This window comes from Crocuta crocuta, unplaced genomic scaffold (genome assembly GCF_008692635.1).
Source record: "Crocuta crocuta isolate KB4526 unplaced genomic scaffold, BGI_CrCroc_1.0 scaffold744, whole genome shotgun sequence".
Classification (NCBI taxonomy): domain Eukaryota; kingdom Metazoa; phylum Chordata; class Mammalia; order Carnivora; family Hyaenidae; genus Crocuta; species Crocuta crocuta.
Window position 1 is genome coordinate 322,244 of NW_027531885.1, and position 15,795 is coordinate 338,038.

General features: G+C 34.4%; 1 long non-coding RNA gene across 1 annotated transcript; it reads right to left on the reverse strand.

The window, feature by feature from the left end:
- Positions 1-352: 352 nt before the first annotated feature.
- Positions 353-14,428, reverse strand: LOC144239144 (uncharacterized). Its single transcript, XR_013337326.1, has 3 exons — positions 13,963-14,428; positions 12,752-12,983; positions 353-1,673 (listed from the first exon to the last, which is right to left on the reverse strand). It is a non-coding gene; the product is annotated as an uncharacterized LOC144239144 (long non-coding RNA).
- Between the last annotated feature and the right edge of the window lie 1,367 nt (positions 14,429-15,795).

Sequence of the window (15,795 nt, forward strand, 5' to 3'; positions counted from 1 at the left end):
AGTCAATAATGTAAAAATGAAAACTTTTCCTTTAGGATCAGAAACAAGACAAGAGTCTCCACCTTCTCATTTGTATTTAACACAGTATTAGAATCCTAAGCAGAGCAATTAGGCAAGAAAAAAGATAAAATTCATTAAAATTGGAATGGAAGTAGTCTCTGTTCACAGAAAATAAGATCTTACATGAATAAAGTCCAAAAGATTTTAGATACACAAAATAATAAGATACACAAACTTCTGTTAGAATGAATAAAAGAATTCAGCATAGTTTCAGGATACCAAATCAACACTGAAAAATTATTTGTGTTTTTATATTTTAATAATGAACAATCCAAAAGAGAAATTAGGGAAACAATTCTATTTGTAATAGCATCAAAACTAAGATACAATACTTAGAAATAAATTTTATCAAAGAGGCAAAAGACTGGTAAATTAAAAACTAAAAAATTTTACTGAGACATATTAAAAAGGCACATACATACACACACAGAGAGACTCGCACAAATAGAAAACCTTATCATATTCATAGATTGATGACAAAATTATTAAAATGTCAATGCTACCCTAAGTTTCCACATATCCAATGCAATTTTAATCAATATACGAATGGCATTTTTGCAAAAAATAAAAATCCATCTTAAAGTCACCATACAATCTGAAGGGAATCCAATTAGCTATAACAATCTTGAAAAAGAACCAGCTTGGGTGACCACATTTCCTGACTTCAAAACATATTTCACATTGATAGCAATCAAAACTGTGATGCTGACATAAAAATAAATATATGCACAAATGGAATGGAAGAAAGCTCAGAAATAAACTTTCCTGCATATGGTCAAATTATTTTTGACAATGGTGCAGTAGGAAAATATGTTTTCAACAAATAATGTTGGGAGAACTGGATATCCACATGCGCAAGAATGAAGTAGCATTTTTACAAACGCATCATTCACAAAAAGTAACTGACTATGATCAGAAACCAAATTAGAGCAAAAACTATAAAGCTCTTAGAAGAAAACATAGGGAACGACCTTCATGTCACTGAGTTTGGTAATAATTTATTTGCTTATAACACAGAAACCACGGGCAATAAAAGGAAATAAATAAATAAATTGGACTACATAAAAATTAAAAACTTTTGTGCAACAAAGAACACTATACACAGAGTTTAAAGGTAACTCATGGAATTGGAAATATTTTAAATCATATATCTATAATATATGTAAAATGTGTAAATTATATATATTTTATACATATTTTTATAAATATTTGTAAATCGTATGTCTGATAACAGGTCAAATCAAGAATGTATAAATAACTCTACAACTCAATAACAACAACAACAGTTACAAATTAATCTGACTCAAAAATAAAGAACTTGAATAGTCATTTCTCAAAAAAAAAACATGCAAATGCCCAATAGGCACATGAAAAGATGCTCAACGTTATGGGAATTGAAATCAATGAGATACTATTTCACACCGATTAGGATGGCTATTATAAAATAAAATAAGGGGCGCGTGGATGGCTCAGTTGGTTAAGCGTCCAACTTGGGTTCAGGTCATGATCTCGCCGGATTCGTGGATTTGAGCCCCATGTTGGGATCTGTGCTGACAGCTCAGAGCCTGGAGTCTGTTTCAGATTCTGTGTCTCCCTCTCTCTCTGACCCTTCCCTGCATGACAGTAATAAATAAAACATAAATAAAATCAGATAAAATAAAATAAAATAACAACAACAACAAAAAACAAACAAAAATATAAGTGTTGGAGAAGATGTAGAGAAATTGGAATGCATGAGTATTGCTTTGGGAATGTAAAAGGAAACAGCTGCTATGGAAAACATTGCAATTCTTCAGCAATTCAATATAGAATTATCATAAGGCCCTGCATTCCACTTCTGGTAAATACTCAAAAGTATTGAAAGCAAGTACATAAACAGCTGTTTGGGTTTTTTTTTAAATTTTTTTAATGTTTTTTTTATTTATTTCTAGGAGAGAGAGAGAGACAGCGTGAGCAGGGGAGGGTCAGAGAGGGGGGAGTCACAGACTGAAACAGGCTCCAGGCTCTGAGCTGGCAGTCAGCCCAGAGCCCGACGTGGGGCTCAAACCCACGAACCGCGAGATCATGACCCAAGCGAAAGTCAGACGCTCAACCGACTAAGCCACCCAGGCGCCCCCATAAACAGCTGTTTTTCCATCCATGTTTATACCAACATTATTCACAGTAGCCACGAGGAGAAAGCAACAGAACTGTCCTTCAATGAATGGATAGATAAAATGAGATCTACACATACAATGGAATATTATTCAGCACTAAATAAAAAGAAAATTCTGACACATGCTGTAACATGGATAAACTTTGAAGACATCATGCTAAGTTAAAAAAGCCTGTCACAAAAGGACATTCACTGCATGAGTCTACTTATGTGACAAACCTAGAGTAGTTATTTCATAGTCAGGATGGTGTCTGGCAGGAACTAGGGAGAGGAATGTGTGGGGAATTAGTATTTAAAGGGTATATAATTATAATCTGGGTAAATTAAAATGTTTTGGAGATGGATGGTAGTGATGTTTGCAGGAAAATGTGAACGTACTTCCACAAAACTGTACACTTAGGGTGGTTAATATAACACATTTTATGTTATGTGTATTTACCACATTTGAAAATATAACTGTTGGGATGCCTGGGTGGCTCAGTCCGTTAAGTGTCCAACTTCAGCTCAGGTCATGATCTCAGGGCTCATGAGTTTGAGCCCCATGTCAGGCTCTGTGCTGACAGCTAGCTCAGAGACTGGAGCCTGCTTCGGATTCTGCCTCCCTCTCTCTCTCTTACCCTCCCCCACTCACACTCAGTCTCTCTATCTCAAAAATAAATATTAAAAATAAAACTATTAAGCTATATAGTTATCTATCCAAAAGACTTATCCACAGTTTCACTTTCCGCAGTTTCAGTTACCTGCAGTCAATTGCAATCTGGAAGCAGATGGTTCTCTTTCTGATGTATTGTCGGAAGACCTAATACCATGTTATAATGCTTACATCATTCACATCATTTAATCTCATTATGTAGATATTTTAGCATCACCATCATCACAAGAAGAAGAGTGCGTATAGTACATTTTGAGAGAGAACACATTCACAACATTTTATTAGAGTATATTGTCATAATTGTTGTTTTATTATTAGTTATTATTTTTAATTTCTTCCTGTACTTAGTTTATAAATAAAACTTTCTCACAGACATGTATGTATAGAAAAAAAAATAGTACATATATGTAGGTACTGTCTGTGCCTATCAGTCCACTGGGGATCTAGGAATGTATCCACCATGGATAAGGGGGGGAGGGCAGTAATGCACCTCTAGTTTATTAGCTAATCGCCATGACTATATTCAATTTTAAAAGATTTTGTTTTATAGTTTCCATTGTCTAAGTAATAAAGAACTTCTCTTTAGTTGAATTTGTAGCAAACTGATAAAAAGCCCAGTATTTTGTTGAAGGTTCTAAAAACCATTCAAACTAGTATTAATTCTACATTTGAACTTGACTAGTTGTAAAATGTATATTCAACAGTATGCAAATATTTCCTGGAAGCAAACCGCTGCATTTATCAATAACCCTGACTCACAAATACCAAAAAAATTGAATTATAAAAAATTAAAAGCTCTTAAATATTTTGAGATTCCACAAAAATCTTTTTGTCTGAATTCTAAGTGCAAATACATTATCCTATGATTTGTGGTTAGGGGTTCATCTAGGTGCAACTTAATAAAACTAATAAAGAGTGTCTACTCTTTTACCACTCAAATATGGAGCACATTGTGCCAGAAAAATATCCCAAAGGAGTGATTATCATATGATAACCATATCTTCTCATCTGTCTTACTGCTAATTAAATTAATTTATTAAGTGGTCTTTCCCCACGTGGACTTGATTTAATGTGCTGCATGTAATTAGCAACTCAAGAAATGGAAATGAGACGATTTGTTCATGGTTACACAAAGCCATGATCCAAAGGACTTTCTGATAATATAATTGGAGAAAGAGATTTTGATTTTTTAAAATATATATAAAGGTGTTCTATGTTGGAAAATGATAACACCGGAAGAGAATTATTTTTGGCCAGAGTCTACTAAACAGATATAATTCATATTTGTATAAAGCTGCTTGAAGCAATAGAAGCTGCTTGGGAATATAAAATAGAATGTATATATTAATATTAATGAAATACATTTTACCCAGTAACAGGTAATATTATGAAGCCACACCTCTATTATTTCTGAAATAACACCTAATATTTTATGACATATTTTTTCAAATACTTCAATATTGTACTATTATTGTTTGGGTAGTACTTATTTAAACCACATTAATCTTTGGCATTTTCTAATAACTTTCAACTTTTATAAGCTTTTTACAATGTCCGATATTCAACATATAGATTCAACACAGATAGATTAAAATAGATAAATTTAACAAAGATAGATTTAAAAATTTAATTAATTTTTCTTGGGGTTTTATTTTATATTATTTTTTTCTTAAGGGTTTTAAAACCAGCAAGAAACATGCAAACCCATAGACATTTTTCTTTTTAAAGTTCCTTTGGCAACATCAAAACTTAAATTCATGAAGCATCCATGTAAATTTTCTATATTCTTGAATCATATGTGTTCATTTATACAAATTTTCTGAAAACTTACATGTTTAATACCATCTTTAAATATATTGGCATGCAGAAGTACATATATATATATTAAACAAGGTGAATGTTCTCACTTTGCCATTGTTTATACTGGCTACTGTTTTATTCATTTAGATAATTTTAAAAAATTTTAATGTTTTTTTAAATTTGTGTCTGAGAGAGAGAGAGACAGTGTGAACAGGGGAGGGTCAGAGAGAGAGGGAGATACAGAAGCAGGCTCCAGGCTGTCAGCATAGAGCCCGATGCGGGGCTGGAACTCACGAACCATGAGATCATGACCTGAGCCAAAGTCGGACACTTAACTGACTGAGCCACCCAAGTGCCCCATTTAGATAATTTTTTTAAAGACCATTCTAGAAGATATGTATCAACTAAATTGTTTTTATTTTACTATTTCTACCTTCTGATTTTCTTAGCTTCTTTTAATGTTCTTCTAAAAATTGTATTACATTTCTATACTTTTTATTTTTATGTTTTCTGTTGAAAGGTATACCACTGAATTATTCTATAGATAAGGCTTTGCCTGCACCCATATATTTTAATGCTAATATTATTTTCTAAAATTTATGTTTATAATACTTAATTTCAAAACGGCCTGAAACTGGAATTTTAATAGCTCAAGCTATATTAATATAATATCTTTTCTTTAAGTCTAAGCAGTCAGATTCTATTTATTTATCTTCATGTTAATATCCACTTTTATTGAATTGTTGCCCAGCAATTTGACCTATACTCTCTATGATGTTTCTGAAATCTGTTAATTTTTTTTTGAGAATTATAATAGGTGGCCTTTAAAGAAAGGATCTTGTATAATTGAAAAGCAAAGGATTGTATTCTCTGCATCAGTGAAAGATAAGGTAGAAAGTAAAGGAAACATAATCATCAGCATTTATAAATCCATTAATTTAACATCAAGTTATTCATATAAAGAAAAATTGACAGTACATATTAACATTGGAATATTAATCTGTCTCTCTCATTTCTTCACAGACCAATTCAGCAAAACATTATTAAAATAATACAGAGAGGTGAATAATGCAATTAATATTGTTGATTTAATCTATATCAACACTGTGTATCAAAATTACTTGCCAGTCAACTTCTGATCTTTCACCTCTTATTTCTTAGTCTTTGCTTCAGATAATTTGAAATCATTTAATAACAGAAACAAGGTTTAAAATTTATAAATTTAATATCTGGTTTAGATTATGCTCTTGACTTAATAAATGCCTTGTTTTTCTTCTTAGTTGAGTTATAGAATCTCTCCAAAGGCCTCATCTTCTTTTTGTTCCTGATGTTGTTTTTATACTATTTATTAATGTTTGAACATTCTTCCTTGTTTATTTATCCCCAAACTGTGAAATAATATTTTTTTTATATCTTCTCTGTTCTTTGGAATACTTTTCACATATTTCTTATAGCTCTATAGCTGAAATAATTATTTACATAAGCCTTTTTATTTGCTTCGTTTTTGGGGTGTTTTTTTTTTTTTTTAGTTAATGTATTTAGCACTCTGTGGATTTGGGGAGAGATCTGGGATCTCCAGTAATTTCAGAAACAGGTATTTGGTTTTAACAAAAGTGGCTTTTTTTTCTGTCTTTTGTTTGATTGCTAATGCCACCATGCTCACAGCCACTTTTCAATATCTGTTACTGCTCAACGGTCTTCTACTACAAGTGCACTGTGGAATTTGGTCTAAGATGTTTTTTTGGGTCCATTTCTTTCTTTCTTCTTCTTTATTTAATGTTTTTATTCATTTTTGAGAGAGACAGACAGACAAACAGACTGAGCAGGAGCTTGGGAGGGGCAGTGAGAGAGGGAGACACAGAATCCAAAGCAAGCTCCAAGCTGTGAGCTGACAGCAGAGAACCAGACATGCGGCTCGAACTCATGAACGATGAGATCATGACCTGAGCTGAAGTTGGAAGCTTAACCAACTGCCTGAGCCACCGAGGCGCCGCTCTGGGTCCACTTCTTTATTCTCTCCACACCCTACCAAAATATAGAATGTAGATACAAATCTTTTTGTATTCCCAAACTACTTTATCAAGAAGTGATTTTTAACCCATTATTGTATTATTTATCTGTGACCCTGTGCTATATTTGACATTTATGACAAGAAATGATAGTCTTCTCTAATCCTGCAAAGTCAAGGCAAGATTTCCCCTGGTTTAAATATTTCTCTCTATTGTTGAGAGCAGTAGTTAGGTGGTGTCCTCATAGCATCATTCTTAAAGGTTTGGTTCCCTCAAATTCATGCTAAAAATTTGGAAGCCCTTTTTCTGAACAGTTATTATGAAGCAGCATTATTGACATTTCTCCTGCCAGGGTTTAAAGTTTTGTTTTGTATCATTTGACATAATCTTTAGTATAACTAACTTTACTTTTGAAGTATTTTTCTGTTTAAAGATATGGTACATGACATTTTCTGCACTCATTCTACTGATGGGATATTTCTCCTTTCCTGGAAGATTCTAAGTAATTCTGTTTTTAATTCATGTCTGTGTTGTTTGTGCTATATGGGCTGGACATCTTACCCTGATTTATTTCTGGTATTATATTCTTTTATCTAAATGATCATCAGTGCCTTTTGCAATTCTGATTACCCAGGGGATTACTTGTCTCGCAACCAAACTGCCTGCTTGGAAGGAAATTATGCTGTAGCTACACCAATTGTTAAGATTTATTTTCTTAAAACCTTAGTACAGTAAAATATGTCCTTGTAATCTCAACCATTATATTAGTGAAATACGCATGGAAGGATTGAAATATATGTTTATATAATATCTTAATCCCTACAGAACATTTTTATGTCAGCTCTGTATTTAATCTTATAAACCAATGTACAATAACTGGCATATGCTTCTACCAGAAACTAAATCTGTGGATATGTGAAGTGTTGAAACAGAAATAGTATAATTAAAATCCTAAATAAAATATAGGATTAAAAAAATTATAGTCAACACACCATCTCAAGACATAATAGTTATTTTTTTCAAATATTGTTAAGTACATGTCTGATCATCAAGAAGCCATGCTCTGGTGAATGTCTTCTTACTAGTCAACAACATAAAAGCACTAATACAAACTTCAAAAACACTAACATAAAAATTTAATTATCTATAATCCATAATTATAAGATTTAGGGAAAACTTGATAGAATTTAAAATTCTTCAAAGCAATTCATAGGAATAGTTTTCCCTATATTAACTTATTCCATTCTCTTTAAGGAAATATATATGTATATTCCTTAAAGAAATATTCTGGGATATAAGCATATGTTAATTATGTACATCATATATTTAACAAATCTATACTAAAATATTGCCATATTCCTTAAGGAAATATATGCATATAGTTATTAATATTGTTCCTATTATATTCCATTAAGGAAACATAATAAAGCATTAGCTTTCTATATTATTTTACACTTTCCAATCCACTAATGCTAACAATAAAAATATGGTAAATATATGCATCAGCTGGAAGTTTTTCTTAAAATAGTTCTTGCTGATAGAAAAGTATATGCAATTGGAATTATATTTCCCATGTGATGAGAACTTTGAAAAAAAGTAGAGGTTTAATGATGTCATCAGAAAGCTCAATATTTTTTGTCTGTCTGCTCTGCCTTTTTGGGAATATGCCTATTGTTCTCACTATGTCTTGCAGTCAGGAAGACCTGAAAGGACAAAACTTTGCAAGCTATAGCACATCTATATCTTCTTTTGCAATTCATTTTTTGTTTTTCATTTAGCTCTCTATTTTGGAGTTCTCAGGAAATCCTCCTAGACCTGTCCCATTCTTGAAAATGGCTCCAAAGCATACTGTGACATGACTGTGCATTACTTAACATGTTTTATGTTGTTCAATATTTATATTTTTCCCAATCTTTAGCTAATACAAACAAATGCTTTAATGATTACATTTGCAGTTGTGTTTTGCTGTATATATGTACAATATTTGTGAGAAATTTTCCTAGGTTCTGTAATTTTTAAGAAAAATTTTAATTTTTTAAATTTATTTCTGAGAGAGAGAGAGTGTGAGCAGGGGAGGGTCAGAGAGAGAGGGGGATACAGAATCCGAAGCAGGCTCCAGGCCCTGAGCTGGCTGTCTGCACAGAGCCCAAAGAGGGGTTCAAACCCATGAACCGTGAGATCATGACCTGAACCAAAGTTGGAGGCTTAACCGATTGAGCCACCCAGGCACCCAGTTCTGTAATGTTTTGAAAATTATGGGGCACCTGGGTTCATGCCCCATGTCGGGCTCTTTGCCGACAGCTAGCTCAGAGCCTGGAGCCTGCTTCAGATTCTGTAACTCCCTCTCTCTTTGACCTTCCCCTGCTCACCCTGTCTCTCTCTCTCAGAAATAAATTAAAAAAAAAAAAAAACAACAACTAGTATGTACAGGGGTGCCTGGGTGATTTAGTCTGAAGTTGAGTCTGTTAAGCATCAGGCTCTTGATTTTGGTTCAGGTCATGATCTAATGGATTTTGAGTTTGAGCTTCACATCAGGCTCTGCGGTGACAGGGTGGAGCCTGCTTGGGATTCTGTCTCCTTCTATCTCTGCCCCTCTCCCACTTGCTCTCTGTATCATTCTCAATAAATAAAAATGAACTTTAAAAAGTGTGTATATTTTAAACTGTTGATAAGCATTTAAATTGTCATTCCTTCATGGTGTTTAAAAGTTTACATTTCCACCAATAATGTATTAAAGTGTCATCCTACCAACACTAGCAGATTCTGTTTACAACACATTTTGACTTTTACCAATCTAATAAGTGACAAGCAGTGCCCTGTGTGTGGCTTTGTTATTTTTTTTGACAGAAATAGATTCTTGACTTTTTTTTAATAAAAAAAAATATTTTAGTGCAAGAGTGCAAGCAGGGGAGAGTGGCACAGGAAGAGAGAGAGAAAATCTTAAGCAGGCTCCAAGTTCGGTGCAGCGCCCGATGAAGTGCTCCATCCCATGACTCTGGGATCATGACCTGAGCCGAAATCAAAAGTCAGATGCTCAAACAACTGAGACACCCAGTGCCCTGATTCCTGATTTTTCCTGAACAAATCCTGAATATCTCAACCTAAGGTTTATTAAAATTTCTTTTTAACTAAGCTTCCCCTTAATCACTCTGTTTTATCTCAGTGTCTTTTCTGTTACCAAATGTTCAACCTCCACAACCTAGGGCCTGGTTTGCCTTGATCACTCATTGCCATGTGCCATTCTGAATCTTTAGAGTAGCTCACTGCTAACTTTGAAAGTGAGAAAGTTATGCCACCATTGCTTCTTATTTTATTCATTGAAAGCATTTTTAAGATCTTCCATCTCAATATATCATTCAGCAATTACAAAATCTCAAAAACCTCAAGCAGGAGTTAAATAAACTGTCAAATCAAACAAAATAATCTTATCAACTCGAGCTGCCTATACATACCTGGTTAGTCTCTTTATACTGCTGTCTTGTTCATTGTCCAGAGCTGTCTCCCTCCACTACTTTTGTACCCATAGCCAAAAATATAATAAATTTATCCACTCCAAAACAGACATGGTGAAGGGATCTCAGTTAACTACCAATAAGAACTCAATTTAAGGCCATTTTCAAGCTACATTTTAGTATTTCACCAATTACTTTTCCCCTTCTCGCAGGCAAGCCAATTGCAAAGTATCTGTTTCTTAACAGTCTGGGGCAGAAATTCCATCATTCATCCCCAACATCAGCCGGAAAGTATGAGTAAAAATTGATTCTAGTATTTTATCTGCTGTTCTCAAGTGTGCTTGTTCAAATTTTAATTTTGTTCCTAGTCAGATAATCAACCAATGTTACCTTCTCTGCCTCATTAGTTTTCACATTTAATATATAATCCTATAACATCTATTTCCTAATATTTTTGAGGTGCTGTCATTTTTATGAGGAAAGAAACTAAGACGACTCTGGAAGTGTTACTAAGTGAAAGCAAATGATGATAATTGCTGCAAGCAAAAAAGGTACGCTGTCTGAAACTACTTGCCCAAGTTTCTTTTCCTCAGAGTACAACAGAACAACTCTACAGTCACAGGCGAAACGATTAATTGATTCAAAATAAGCAACACATTGCTACTTCCCCTGAAATGGAAGTCTGAGTCACAAGAGAAAACCAGACCAGTGGCACCTTTCTTTGATCCAAATGATTGTGGAAGCAGATAGATCTAAGGAGACACCTTTTACAGCATCATGCCAGGAAGGTTAACGACTTTTTATGCTTCAAAGTCACTTCCACTGTCTAGAGAACATCATGCCTAAATTGGAAAGGGCACATCTTTTTGGTTCAGCTGTTGTTGTCTGATTAATGGAGGAAGTCAGTCTAGTTGTTTTTATTGTTACTTTTAACCATTTATAGCCTATCATTCTACATTCTGTATTGACAGAGAAAAAGCTATACCACTTGGTTCATGTAGGTCCTAGAAATTCATTGCAAGTTGGAATAAAAATTATCAAAAATTATAATGTAATGGGCATTCATCTGTTGTACTACTTATAGAATTATAAAACATCTACATGCTTCTTTATTTTCCCATTTAGGGGGTGGAGGACAGATTGCTGGCCTTTTAATTCTGCTTATGTTACAGTCAAGGAAAAAATGAAACATTTGTTGCTATTTAGAAATAAGTTCCTTAGGTGTGTGGTTGGAAGTTTGAAAAGTCCTTTTGTTCCTGTGGTATTCTCCGCATTCAAACCTTTCCCTCCCCTACCCTAGGATATCAGACTCTCTTTGGATTGAGTGACATGGGAGCTAGTAGGTATGTCTGTCTGTCTGTTAGAGATATTGTTTGTACTTTAGTGACGGTTGTTAATAGCAGATGAACTTTAATTTTTTTTTTAATGTTTTATTTATTTCTAGGAGAGAGAGAGAGAGAGACAGCGTGAGCAGGGGAGGGTCAGAGAGAGTCAGACTGAAACAGGCTCCAGGCTCTGAGCTGGCAGTCAGCACAGAGCCCGACGCGGGGCTCGAACCCACGAACCGCGAGATCATGACCTAAGCAAAAGTCGGACGCTTAACCGACTAAGCCACCCAGGCGCCCCAAATAGCAGATGAACTTTAAAAAGTAGATATTCTGGGGTACATGGGTGGTTCAGTCAGTTAAGTGTTCAACTTCAACTCAGATCATGATCTGGTGGTTCACGAGTTCGAGCCCCACGTCAGGCTCTGTGCTGAGAGCTCAGAGCCTGGAGCCTGCTTCAGATTCTGTGTGTGTGTCTCTCTCTGCCCCTCCCAAGCTCATGCTCTGTCTCTCTCTCCCTCAAAATTAAATAACAACATTATTTTTTAAAATAAAATAAGATAAAAAGTAGATATTCTGCCTCATTAAATGCACAGTCCTCAAATCCTGGACATTTGTACTCTTACTGTATTAATTTTCTAGTGCCAGTATTCAGATGGCCAAGACCTTGATGGCATTTTAATATAGTCATTGTATGTAAAGATCAAAGAAACCCCACAATGGGAAATCCATAGATGTCCAGTGAGAAAGATCCCATGGTCTTCAATAGGACCTAGATGCATTATAAAATTGTATTAATTTGTTATTATAGCATATAAGTTATACAGGTTTTTCACCTTTAATTAATATCTATTTATTAGCTTTCAGGTCTGTAAGTCAGAAGTCTGGGTGAGTTTAATTGATTTCCCCATTTATGGTAACACAAGGCCTAAATCAAACTTTCAGATGGTCTGGACACTTATCTGGAGACTCTGACAGAGAACTCCTCCAGTGAGGTTGTTGGTGGAATTTAATCCCGTGTGGTTGTAGACTGAGATCCCCATTTCCTTGTTAGTTGTCAGCCAGTGGTCTGCTCTCAGCTCAAGTCTGCCCACATTTCTCAGCACGTGGATCACTCTATCTTCAAAGCTGGCAGTAGTACCTTAAATACTTTGAACTTCATGGCTTGAATCTAACCTCATCTTTACCTCTCTTCCTTAATACCAGAATATATGATAGCCACTTCATTGCTTCCTTTTATATCTAGAAAAATCCTAGAAATGGAGTAAGTTTTATAGTAGACTAGAGAGCGAACATACCTCAATGTATCTCCCTTCGACAATTACAGCATGACAATTTTCACTTCCCACTTGTTATGTGGAAAGTCATGTAGCAATGGCCGTCCAAAAGTAGCTTCCAGAGTCAAATGATTCTTAGAAGATTCTGAGAGATGCTTGAGGTTCTAAGGCTGTTACCAACAAATGTCCTGCAATATTCTGGAGGAATTTCATTTCTGACTTCCGCAGAAGAGATGTCTCTGGGCCGTTACAGCTTTATAGTGATAAAAGACATAGAAATTTAAAAAAGTGTATTGGATGCTACGTGAACCCTCAGGAACAAATAAATTGATTTCTGGGATAAGTGTGCAGAAATTTGTGTTTTTACTAAGCATTCGGTATTAGTAACATTTTCAGAAATTAAATTTTCAGGGCCATTGTCCCAAGACTATAGAAATGGTTGATCTGTATTAATGGGAATTTCTCTATGCTTCTAGGTTACAGATAATTATTAGGGGTGTTTTTTTCACAATGGCAGTATTTGGCTAAAATACATACTACTCTTTCATAGGGAAAAAGTATATTTTAAAAATGGTGATGTTTTTAAAAAACTTAAAGAAAAAAGGACCAAAATACATGCTTTTATAAATTGTACATCATAGCAAATCACCTTATGATCTTAGCATTAATTTTCAAATATTTGCATACATCCTTTAAAATTCTACTTTATATTGAGCTGTTTATCAAATGCTGATTTTCTTGCAATGTCAGATCTTCTTTCCATGATGCAATATTTGATCTCACTTATCTCTCTTTCTTGGGTAATAAAAATACCAAAGTTCACATGACAAAAGGGACTTTTCTCATCCTTTCCCAAATTTATTTCAAGTCCAAATTTATTAGTTTTCCTTTAGTTTCTCATTCAGTTTTAGTCAATATAAGTCAGTTAATTAACATTGCACAGTTTGACATTTCTCTCGGTAATATTTGAGAAGTCAATGTCTGACTCAACGCTCCCGAACAGGATAGACAACTTCATTTTAGAAGCTTCGTGCATATCATCATTCTCCTGCCGGGACATCTATTATCCTGCAGGATCCTAAGTTATTTCTATACTATGGAAAATGTAGCATGCATCAAAGGTGACATACGCCATTGGGGGGTTTAACTATAGTTCACTGAACAGACTGTGAAGACAGTGAGGCCAGAATGAGATTTCGGCATGCAAAATAGCACCCAGGCTACTGGCTCACCTGATGTGTTGTTCTTTCACATGCTTGTCCTGGCCCATCGTGGGGCTGCCTCCTCAGGGTGAAATATGAAAAGTATCACTCAGTTTTTCTCACACTAGATACTCCTTGTACATTTGTGACTCTGTAATCTCATTTTAAGTGTCTCTCGCAAATTGAATCATGCCCTATGAGGACAGATACTGTCATCTGTAAGAAAAATACATAGTTAACTACAAACTATCTTCCTCACATAGGGCTAAATATATTTTCTAATACATTCAGGTGAAAATAGATGTTTCTTCTCTATGAGGCTGCGTTTTTAAAATGTATTTTAGGCATATGGCTGAGAGTGAAATACTTTCTATCTTAGCAAGGTAACAGATTAAATTTGAAATGGTGTTTCACGCAAACCCTTAAATATGACAATACATTTGCACGTGACAGCCTTAAGAAAGCTTTCTTTTCGTGTTTTTTAAAACATGGTGACTTGTGCTTGACCATCTTATTATGTTTGTCTGATCAAATATTTTAAATATTATGTGGTTAATATGTATTATATACAATATTAATAAACATATTATATACGAATATGATATGGTTAATGTATGATAGTATACAATATTTTTGTGTATATATAATCAGTGTGTACATGAATGCTATCCTATACTGGTGGAATTATACAGTGAATAAAGAATGAGAGAATATTGTTCTTGTTTTTATGAAACTTGTATCTAAAGGGCAGAAAATGGTAAACACACACTGCATTTAAAACAACAAAACTAGGGGTGCCTGAGTGGCTCAGTCAGTTAAGTATCCAGCTTCAGCTTAGGTCATGATCTCGCTGTTTGTGAGTTCGAGCCCCACTTTGGGCTCTGTGCTGACAGTTCAGAGCCTGGAGCCTGCTTTGGATTCTGTATCTCCCTCTCTCTCTGCCCCTCTTCTGCTCTTACTCTGCCTCTCTCTGTCTCTCAAAAATGAATAAACATTAACAAAAAAATTTTAAACAACAAAACTGAAACAATTACCAAACAAAATGAAATTTTTAAATCAGCAATTTACAGGAGTAGTCAAAAATTCAGAGGTTGAAGAATAAAAGAGTGTAAGTAAGCATAGCCACAGAAGGATTTTATCTAGTGGATTTTGAGCTATTTGAAATAGAAATATATTAAAATCAGCTTATATGAAAAAAAAAAACAAGAAGTAGAATTACATTACATAAGAACTGGATTACATACAACCATTGTCTCTGTACTATTTTTCTTATGATTCATGTGATTCATTTCCCATTATCTCTGTTACGCCTATTGAAGAACAACCTTACTTTGGATTGCATATGGACCAGCATGAACCTGTACTCACTGAGTTTCTCTAATGTAAAAGCTTAAGCTCCCAGGGTTATTTAATGGAATTTAGTTTTCATATCCAAACCAAATTTGCAGGAAAAATGATACGTTTGGTATTAGTCCCACTTTTTGATGGCATATCTCATTCCCAGAATCATTTGTAGCTAGGGGGAAATAAAATAATTCAGAAAAATCATGTCCTATTTGGTTAAATCCTTCAGAAGGTAGTATGGGTAATTTCTCTCAGTGAGACTGTGTATAAGAAAGCAATGTCTGGCTTTGATGCTATAGTCTTCTGGAATAAATATGGAATGAGCTTATTTAAATATGCCTTCGAGTGAGCCATAAGGGAGAGACAATGGTTTTCCTGTGTAGGGAGAATGCCCATTGTTTGATGATCTGTAAATTGACACATTTAAAAATGGATGTGTGTGGTACTGAATACATTAAACTAACTGAATTCATGAGAATAAAATATGGTTCTGTGAAAAAGGAAGTGAAAGTATCTGGG